Here is a 9,045-nt window from a genome sequence, read left to right on the forward strand (position 1 = left end):
CTAAGACATCAGGAGCTTACCTTGACACTTTCCAAAACATTACCAATTAAATTCATCCTGATTATCTCATTGTAATGCAAGAGGCAGTAGAAAAATGCTGTCTTCAGTAATCACACAGAATTCAGAGAAATAAACTCAAGAGTAAGTCTCTTGAGTAACGGGCTCACAATATCATGGTGTCTATGGATTGAGCTCCAATGGGACACCAAATGCCAGACATTATTGCATTGTGCTATTCTCACTCTAGTAAACTGTCCCTTTACAATTTTGAGCAGAAAAATTAATAATTCTATTATTATTTATTGCACCTACACTTAAACACTTTAATTGCCCCATAGAAGTAAAAAAGAATTGTTGCTCTATTGTTATTCAAAATAAGAGAGTCCCCATTTTTCCTTGGTTATCTAAGTCTCTGATCATGCTTATCAACAATTCCCAAATTCTGCCTAAGAAATCTTTTCATTTCCCACATGTTTTTCTAGATCATTAAGCCCCAGTTTACTTGGAGTTCAGAGATGTTCATGCACTTCTGAGCACAAAGAAAAACATTCTATTTCCAACCATATCTTTGGAAGTTTTCCTTCCATTTCTATTTTTTGGAACAGTTTCAGGAGAATAGGAATTAGTTCTTCTTTAAATGTTTGGTAGAATTCCCCCGGGAAGCCGTCTGGCCCTGGGCTTTTGTTTGTTTGGAGATTTTTAATGACTGTTTCAATCTCCTTACTGGTTATGGGTCTGTTCAGGCTTTCTATTTCTTCCTGGCTCAGTTGTGGTAGTTTATATGTTTCTAGGAATGCATCCATTTCTTCCAGATTGTCAAATTTATTGCCGTAGAGTTGCTCATAGTATGTTCTTATAATAGTTTGTATTTCTTTGGTGTTAGTTGTGATCTCTCCTCTTTCATTCATGATTTTATTTATTTGGGTCCTTTCTCTTTTCTTTTTGATAAGTCGGGCCAGGGGTTTATCAATTTTATTAATTCTTTCAAAGAACCAGCTCCTAGTTTCGTTGATTTGTTCTATTGTTTTTTTGGTTTCTATTTCATTGATTTCTGCTCTGATCTTTATGATTTCTCTTCTCCTGCTGGGCTTAGGGTTTCTTTCTTGTTCTTTCTCCAGCTCCTTTAGGTGTAGGGTTAGGTTGTGTACCTGAGACCTTTCTTGTTTCTTGAAAAAGGCTTGTACTGCTATATATTTTCCTCTCAGGACTGCCTTTGTCGTGTCCCACAGATTTTGAACCGTTGTGTTTTCATTATCATTTGTTTCCATGATTTTTTTCAATTCTTCTTTAATTTCCCGGTTGACCCATTCATTCTTTAGAAGGATACTGTTTAGTCTCCATGTATTTGGGTTCTTTCCAAACTTCCTTTTGTGGTTGAGTTCTAGCTTTAGAGCATTGTGGTGTGAAAATATGCAGGGAATGATCCCAATCTTTTGATACCGGTTGAGTCCTGATTTAGGACCGAGGATGTGATCTATTCTGGAGAATGTTCCATGTGCACTAGAGAAGAATGTGTATTCTGTTGCTTTGGGATGAAATATTCTGAATATATCTGTGATGTCCATCTGGTCCAGTGTGTCATTTAAGGCCTTTATATCCTTGCTGATCTTTGTATTCTATATATCCTCTGGCTCTTCTAATAATTTTACATAAAATGGCTTCCGGTTATCCAAAGTGTATTGTACCATTTGAAGACTATTTGGTTCCTGTTATAAGCTGTCAGCCCTTTAAAATTCACCCATGGATTCTTTTCTTTCTTATACACATATTAACTTATTTGTAACTTAGCAAAAACAATATAAACTCTTTACTCCTTTTTCAAGTTGATGTGCCACTGTTTAGATAAAGTTGATTTGCAACCACATCAATTTAGTAACAAATATCCAAGTAAGATAAAAGCACATAGCCATTAAGCTTATAGCTTGAGATAGATTTGATTTTTTGCAACCAACTTGCTGAAAGTGACTTTTTCCCCCATTAATGACTTATTTTGTTAAATAATAGAAACTATCAGATAGTGAAAATCTACCAATTAACTGAGTTGAACCACTAGCATATAAAGATACTGTTTCCTTCACATCTGTGCTCTCAATGTCTCAATAATTGTTGGACAAATAATTGTATTAAAGCAGATAAGACAAGCATATGTTCCACAGTACATTAAAAATTGTGTGCACCTAGTAATATAAGATAGAGTGTATAATGGAAGATGTGAGCAATTAATTAAATAAATATCTCTCCATCTAGTAAAGAATCCATTTCAGCAGTATGCAAGTAGCAGGAAATTAAAATGGAAAGAAGTGGGTAAACTAGAGAGATAATTAAAAGGTAAAATCTACAGAATTGTGTATAGGTTACATACAGTTGGTGAAAGAAAGGGCAGGATTTAGGATGGTGCATGCTTCATTTTGTGATATTGAGAATAGTGAGAAAGAGCCAAAAGCAGAGAAGCTTTTGACTTAGTTATAATGTGCTCATTTAGAAGATGTTTTAATACACCCAGGTGGAGAAGTAAAACATACAGCTGAACATGAGAATATAGATAGAAAATACAAATCCAGGAGCCACCTGTAAATATATTCTACTTTAAATCATGATTAAGTCAAAATGTAGTTGTCATTCTCAGAAACCTACTAAGGAGAGAAACACAAAAAAATCAGAAACTTGTCAAACAGAAGGGAAAGTGCTGGAATAGAAATGAGCTTAGTGTGTGATGGAGACTTGACCACAACTTCAGGGTCCAATAATCCACAGTCTGTTGAAAGAGCAATACCACTGAAGTTTAACATTTCTTCTTTCTGTTTTGAGCAAATAGTTAAAATACCTTGATCTCTGCAAAATAAGGCATAACAATACCCATCTAGCATACAGTTGTGTCTATTAAATACAATAGACTTTATGAATAAAACTTATTTAAAGTCAAATGCTTAGGATAGTGATCTAATTTTAATTTGGGTTGTTCAATATTACACTTTCCAGTTCATAGATGGTATAAATGTTATGCAGATTGTTCAGGTCACTCAGCTATTATGTCATGAAATGAGCATTCAAACTCAGGTTTGTCCAACTCAGAAATTCAAGTACTGTTAATTTTTTTTCTAACAAAACCCGCTATAGGTTTATGAAATAACCAAATAATTTACTGAATAATCATCCATTAAATTATCCAGTCATAATAACTGCCTCCTAATATATTCTTGATAATCACATTTCACTAAGTCAAAGTTCTCCCAAGAATTTTTTTCAGTGCTGCCTTCACTTCCTTGTTTCTCAGGGTGTAGATGAGGGGGTTGAATATGGGGGTCACCACAGTGTAAAAGAGGGAAACAAACTTTCCCTGGTCCTTGGATCTACTCTTGGCTGACTGCAGATACATGAATATGATGGTTCCATAGAAGATTATGACAGCCATCAGGTGGGAGGAGCAGGTACCAAATGCTTTGTGCCATCTGATGGCTGACTTGACCTTCAGAACTGCTAGGGCAATGCACCAATAGAAGATCAGGATGAGTGACAAAGGCACCACCAGGAATAAAACACTAGCCATGAAGAGCTCTGCCTGGTTGAAAGTGGTGTCCACACAAGCCAACATGATGAGCACAGGGACCTCACAGAAAAAAAATGATCCACTTGGTGATGCCCACAGAAAGGCAGCTGCAGGGTAAGAGTGGACTGTACAAGGGTGGTGGTCACCCCACTGAGCCATGCCACAGATACCAGGATGTGACAGAGTCCAGGGCGCATAGCAAAGGCATAATGTAGAGGACAGCAGATGGCAATTTAGTGATCATAGGACATCACAGCCAGGAGGACACACTGTGGATCCCAGGGCAAGAGAGACATAGAGCTGAACCACACAGCCTCCATAAGTGATGGACTTATCTGAACCACCCAGGTTGACTAGAAGCTAAGGAATAATGCTGCTGGTGAAGCAGAGGTCGAGGGAGAAGAAATGGGAGAGAAAAAAGTACATGGGAGTGTGCAGTTTAGAGTTCAAGAGGGATACTAGGATGATAGTGGTATTGCCTAGGAGTGTCATCAGGTAAAGAAAAAAGATTATCCCAAAGAGAACCAGCTTTAACTGAGGCTTACCTTTAACCATTTAGGTAAGAGAAGCCTACCAAAATGAACCCAGGGAGTGTGCTATCATTTAGTTCACCACATTACTATTTGCTTATTAACTCCAGAGTGATAAAGTCACGTTAAACAGAAACTGCAAGAATTTTATGTAAATTCCTTCATAATTAAGATCTAAGTGTTGAAAAATAAGACTTTGGATGTAGGAAAAGAGAATATCAAATAAGATGCCATTGATTATCCCACGAAGTGGCATACCTGGTGTGTTGATCATAGGTTTTCCATCTAACTTGAGGGCAAAACAAAAGTTAAAATACATCAAAGATCAGGTTTACCCCATTGTTTTGTCAATGCCTTTTTTTCAGTATAAAGATAATGGAATTGTGTAGGAAATATGGAATTTCAAACACCATACTTCATTCTCAGAATCTATCATATAGGTGGACAAATTAGGGAGGAACAATGAAACATGTCAGAATGTGCAAGACATCACCTGGGTGTATGTGGTATGAGAGTGCAGAGCAGGGAGAAGAATCTATAGAGGGAAGGTTGAGATTAAGTTCAAGGATTAAGTTACATCTTATTCTTAAAAATGAGAGGAATCAAAAATGATAGAATTGCACGATGTTAAGAAATAAGCATAGAAATGGAGAGTACACTATAGAGTGTCATTAAAAAGAAAGGAACTAAATTTAGGGTGTGATTATTGCATATACTGGCTATGCTGTATAATAGAATATGAAATTTACAAGGTAAATTTGAGTCACTTTTTCTTTTCTTGCTTTTTTAAAAATTTTATTCATTTATTTGACAGATATCACAAGTAGGCAGAGAGGCTGGCAGAGAGAGAAAGGGAACAGGCTCCCTGCTGAGCAGAGAGCCCAATGTGGGGCTCAAACCCAGGACCCTGGGATCAGGACCTGACATGAAGGCAGAGGCGTTAACCCACTGAGCCATGCAGGCACCTCACACTTTTTCAATGACATCAATAAGCATTATTTGGATAGCAGATGTTCATGTTAGGAGGGTTTTTGTTTGATTTGAATTGTTCTTTTCAAGATAAATATGGATACAAAATATAGATTTGGGGGTGATAACTAAAGAGATGGAGGGAAGCAGGATGGGTGAAATAGATGATGGGGATTAAGGAGTGCACCTTTCATGATGAGCACTGAGTGTTGTATGGAAGTGTTGAATTACTAAATCCTAAACCTGAAGCTAATATTACACTATCTGATAACTAGAGAGAATTTAAATAAAAACTTGGGAGAAAAAAAAGAAATAATATAGAAGATTTTTAAAAAGAAGACCCTTTAGTCCAGAAACTATGTAGGCATCCAATGTAACAGTGAACACCATGTTACAAATTTGGAATAGAATAAAGGCGATGTAAATAGAATGCAAGAAATGCTGCACAGTTAAATGACAATCAAGATTTAACTACTAATGGGATATAAGACAAATGAATAGGAAGAAGTTAAATTATTAAAGTTTTACATATGATGAAAAAGGGAGAGCTAGTAATTAAGAACAGCCTGCATTTATTCAGTCCCAACTCACTTGGTGATGCCAGGAAGAATCAGACTGATAATTTCTACAGAGTCCTAGAATAGGATTGAGGACCATTGTTTTGATGTTCTCTTTGGTATAAAGATTTGGACCTAGAGTCTCACTTAAGCTGCGACGCATTGGTAGCAACTACTCATTTGATACCCCCCACAACTTAGACTCTATAAAAACACATAAGTCATATATATCTTCTATAACCACAAAATTGCATAAAAACATAATTAGGGAAGCTCAATTAACATAAGGACTATTCCCATTCAAAACTCTGCATGTCTGAAAAACAATATGGCTAATTAATAATCGCAAACTAGGGTGGTTGGGTTTGGACATTGGGGAGGGTATGTGATATGGTGAGTGATGTGAAGTGTGTAAGCCTGACGATTCACAGACCTGTACCCCTGGGGCAAATAATACATTATATCTTAATAAAAATAATTAATTTTTAAAAAGCAAATACAGTTGAAAGGAGTTCATTAAGTTCATTAAGGTCCTAAGTCTTTACTCTGAAGTTATGTTTCAACATCCTGTTAAGATTTTAAATTTTTGCTGACTATACTTCTTTATACCACCAAGTTTGCCATCTTAGTTCAGGTTTTAAAAATTTTGTCTTTTATGGTATGAAATGAACTTAAAACTAGTGTCCTTCCACCAGAACACAACTGAAGCCATATTTACTGAGTTTAGATACACATGCAATCATTGCCACTCCCCATGTTGATGGAATTCTATAAACCATGATGAAAAATCAAGCACTTTGCTAACAGAAAAAGCTTAGGTTTAATTCCTGGTCCTCCTCCTTTTGGTTGTACATCTGGAGTAAATAAGTAGATACCACTGAGCTTTTGTTTGTCTGTCTGTGACATGGAGATGATAAATAGTTACCATTTACAGGGATAGTGTTAGGACTGTAGGAGATGGCAGCTCAACAATACCTGGGCAAGAGTTGAGCATGAAGACACATAAACAGTGTATTCAGTGTGTGGATCAGGATATTAAATGTAAGTCCTTTATATAGCTTATAAGCCCCTCAATATTTGCCTAACCCTACCTTCCCAGCTTTTGATGCCTTCTCCCAAGCCACAGAAGGAAATACTTCCAGTTCTCCAAACTCAGAGTATGGTCTTTCATTATCAGGTTCTGTCATTGGCTATGATTTTCATAGTATTCACTCATGGCATCTGCTCAGACATTTTTATGCATCCTTTAAGACTTGGTTCAAATAACAAAGATTCTGGGAATCTTTATAGAAAAATCACCTTTTACAGTTCATTTCCACATCACTCTGTAGGTATTTCTATATATATTGTAGAATTAAAGGATATTGAATGCTATATCTCACTTATCTTGATGACCTTTAATGCAGCATAGTCCCCCAAAAATGACTGTAAAATAATATGTGTGTATTGTATAAATAAATGAAAATAAAAATGAAGATTTTATCACTTATTTCATTATATATGTCTTTTATCTTCCAACACAAATACTGATCTTTTATCTTTATCATGGATTTTATTAAAAATAAAATATACAATTAATAATATAATATATAAAATATAATAATAGAATATAATGATAAAATAAAATATCTATGATATTATAAAAATAAAATATCTATTAAAATATATTATATACAGTCATGTGCACATATTTTATTTAAACACATTAATATATAGCCATATGTACATTATATTATATTAAAATAAATGTAATGAATATATAATATGTATTTTATATATAGAAAAATAAATGATAAAAATAACAGATAATAGATGTGGAGAAATAAAACTTTGGAAATAGCTAAAGAGAAAGGATTAAAATAGAGAATATAAGGATAGACTAAAAGAACACATTTAGATTAAGGTCTTCCTTACTTTTTCATCACTGTCAAATGTATTTACATATAATTTATATATACACATATATGTATGTGAAATTTTATGTGATTGTCCTACACAGCTCTATTCAACCATACACACACAGAGGACATATTTTTTCATTTTTTCAACAACAAGTTTTAAGGTACATTATAGATATTAGATGGATAATTGTAACTTAACTATTTCCCATTGGACATTTTGTCAATTAATGTATCCATCAGTATTTATTGGATACATACAGTGTTCCAGAACCTCTGCTGGGTATCAGGCATATAAAATTAGGAGGGCATGAATTTTGGGATGCCTGGATAGCTCAGTCAGTTAAGCATTCAGACTTGATTTCAGCTCAGGTCATGATCTCAGGGTCATGATACTGGAGCCCTACATGAGGTTCCACACCCAGTGTGGAGCCTGCTTGGGTTTCTCCCTCTCCCTTTGCCCCTCCCCCTGCTCATACACACTCTCTAAAAACAAAATAAAAAGGCATGAATTTTGCTATCAAGAACCTTCTTGGCTATCCAAAACAGAAAGGGAACTAAAAAAATATAAGCACAATAGTAAGTTTTAAGTGCAACTAAATGGCAAATCTTATTCCACTCTATAATGACTAATAGAAGAGAGAAAGAAGGAGATGAAAGAAAGGCCTCAGAAAGCAGATTTGAGTTTTTAAGATTATGAAGTGTTCTTGAGTTGGACAAGGTTGTCCCAGGAGGAAAAAGCAGTCTTACTGATGATGCAAAGTCTTAAAATAATTGGGCATCATCTTCCATCACTCGTGGAGGTTGTGTGTGCTTCTGGAACTGAGATTATAAGGTATGGAGAGGAAAAAGGGAAGACTAAAACCAACTAAGATTGATCTTAGGCCATGTTCTTTAGGACTAGAAATCCAAACAACATTTTACAGTGAAAACTATATGGAAAATTTTACCAAAAAGAATGTTATGAAATGACTTTAAAGACATCAGTGGCTGAGTGAGACTAAAGGGATCTGAAATAGCAAGATGGGAAGGATAAGGGTATAGGGACTACTGACCTCCAGTTTCATTTCCCACTGTCTCTGACCCAATGTATGTCTTTTTCTAAAAATAAATGCATCTCCTTGCTGCTTTTGAACAGGACATTCTGATATGAGAATTCTGAGTGGGTTTTCTGTTTATCTACCAATATGAACGTCTAGCTCTTCCAACCACATGTAAATAAAATATTAGCCAAGGATGTCACTCTTCAGAAGTTCTAGTAGGAAGATCATTAGGTGTAAAACATGAATGCTCCATGCACCATAGTCACACAAAGACAAGCAAAGAAGTAAGCAGGAAGGAGAATAAAATTAGGGGGAAAAAGGTACTAGACATAAGTCAAACAATAAAAATGTAACAATGGTTTAACAGGTATCATCAATAGCAGTACAGAGAGAAAAACATATGATGCATTTCTGAGAGTTAAACCATAATTTATGCAGTTGTTCTTAAACTTTTTAGGGTTCTTTAAGATCTCATAACTTGAAAGCTCAGATTAACAGTTT

At 35.2% G+C, this 9,045-nt stretch overlaps 1 pseudogene; it reads right to left on the minus strand.

Moving 5' to 3' along the window:
* Positions 1 to 3,214: 3,214 nt before the first annotated feature.
* Positions 3,215 to 4,163, minus strand: LOC132027653 (olfactory receptor 2G2-like; annotated as a pseudogene).
* Positions 4,164 to 9,045: the final 4,882 nt, after the last annotated feature.

Source organism: Mustela nigripes, chromosome 12 (assembly GCF_022355385.1).
Source record: "Mustela nigripes isolate SB6536 chromosome 12, MUSNIG.SB6536, whole genome shotgun sequence".
NCBI lineage: Eukaryota > Metazoa > Chordata > Mammalia > Carnivora > Mustelidae > Mustela > Mustela nigripes.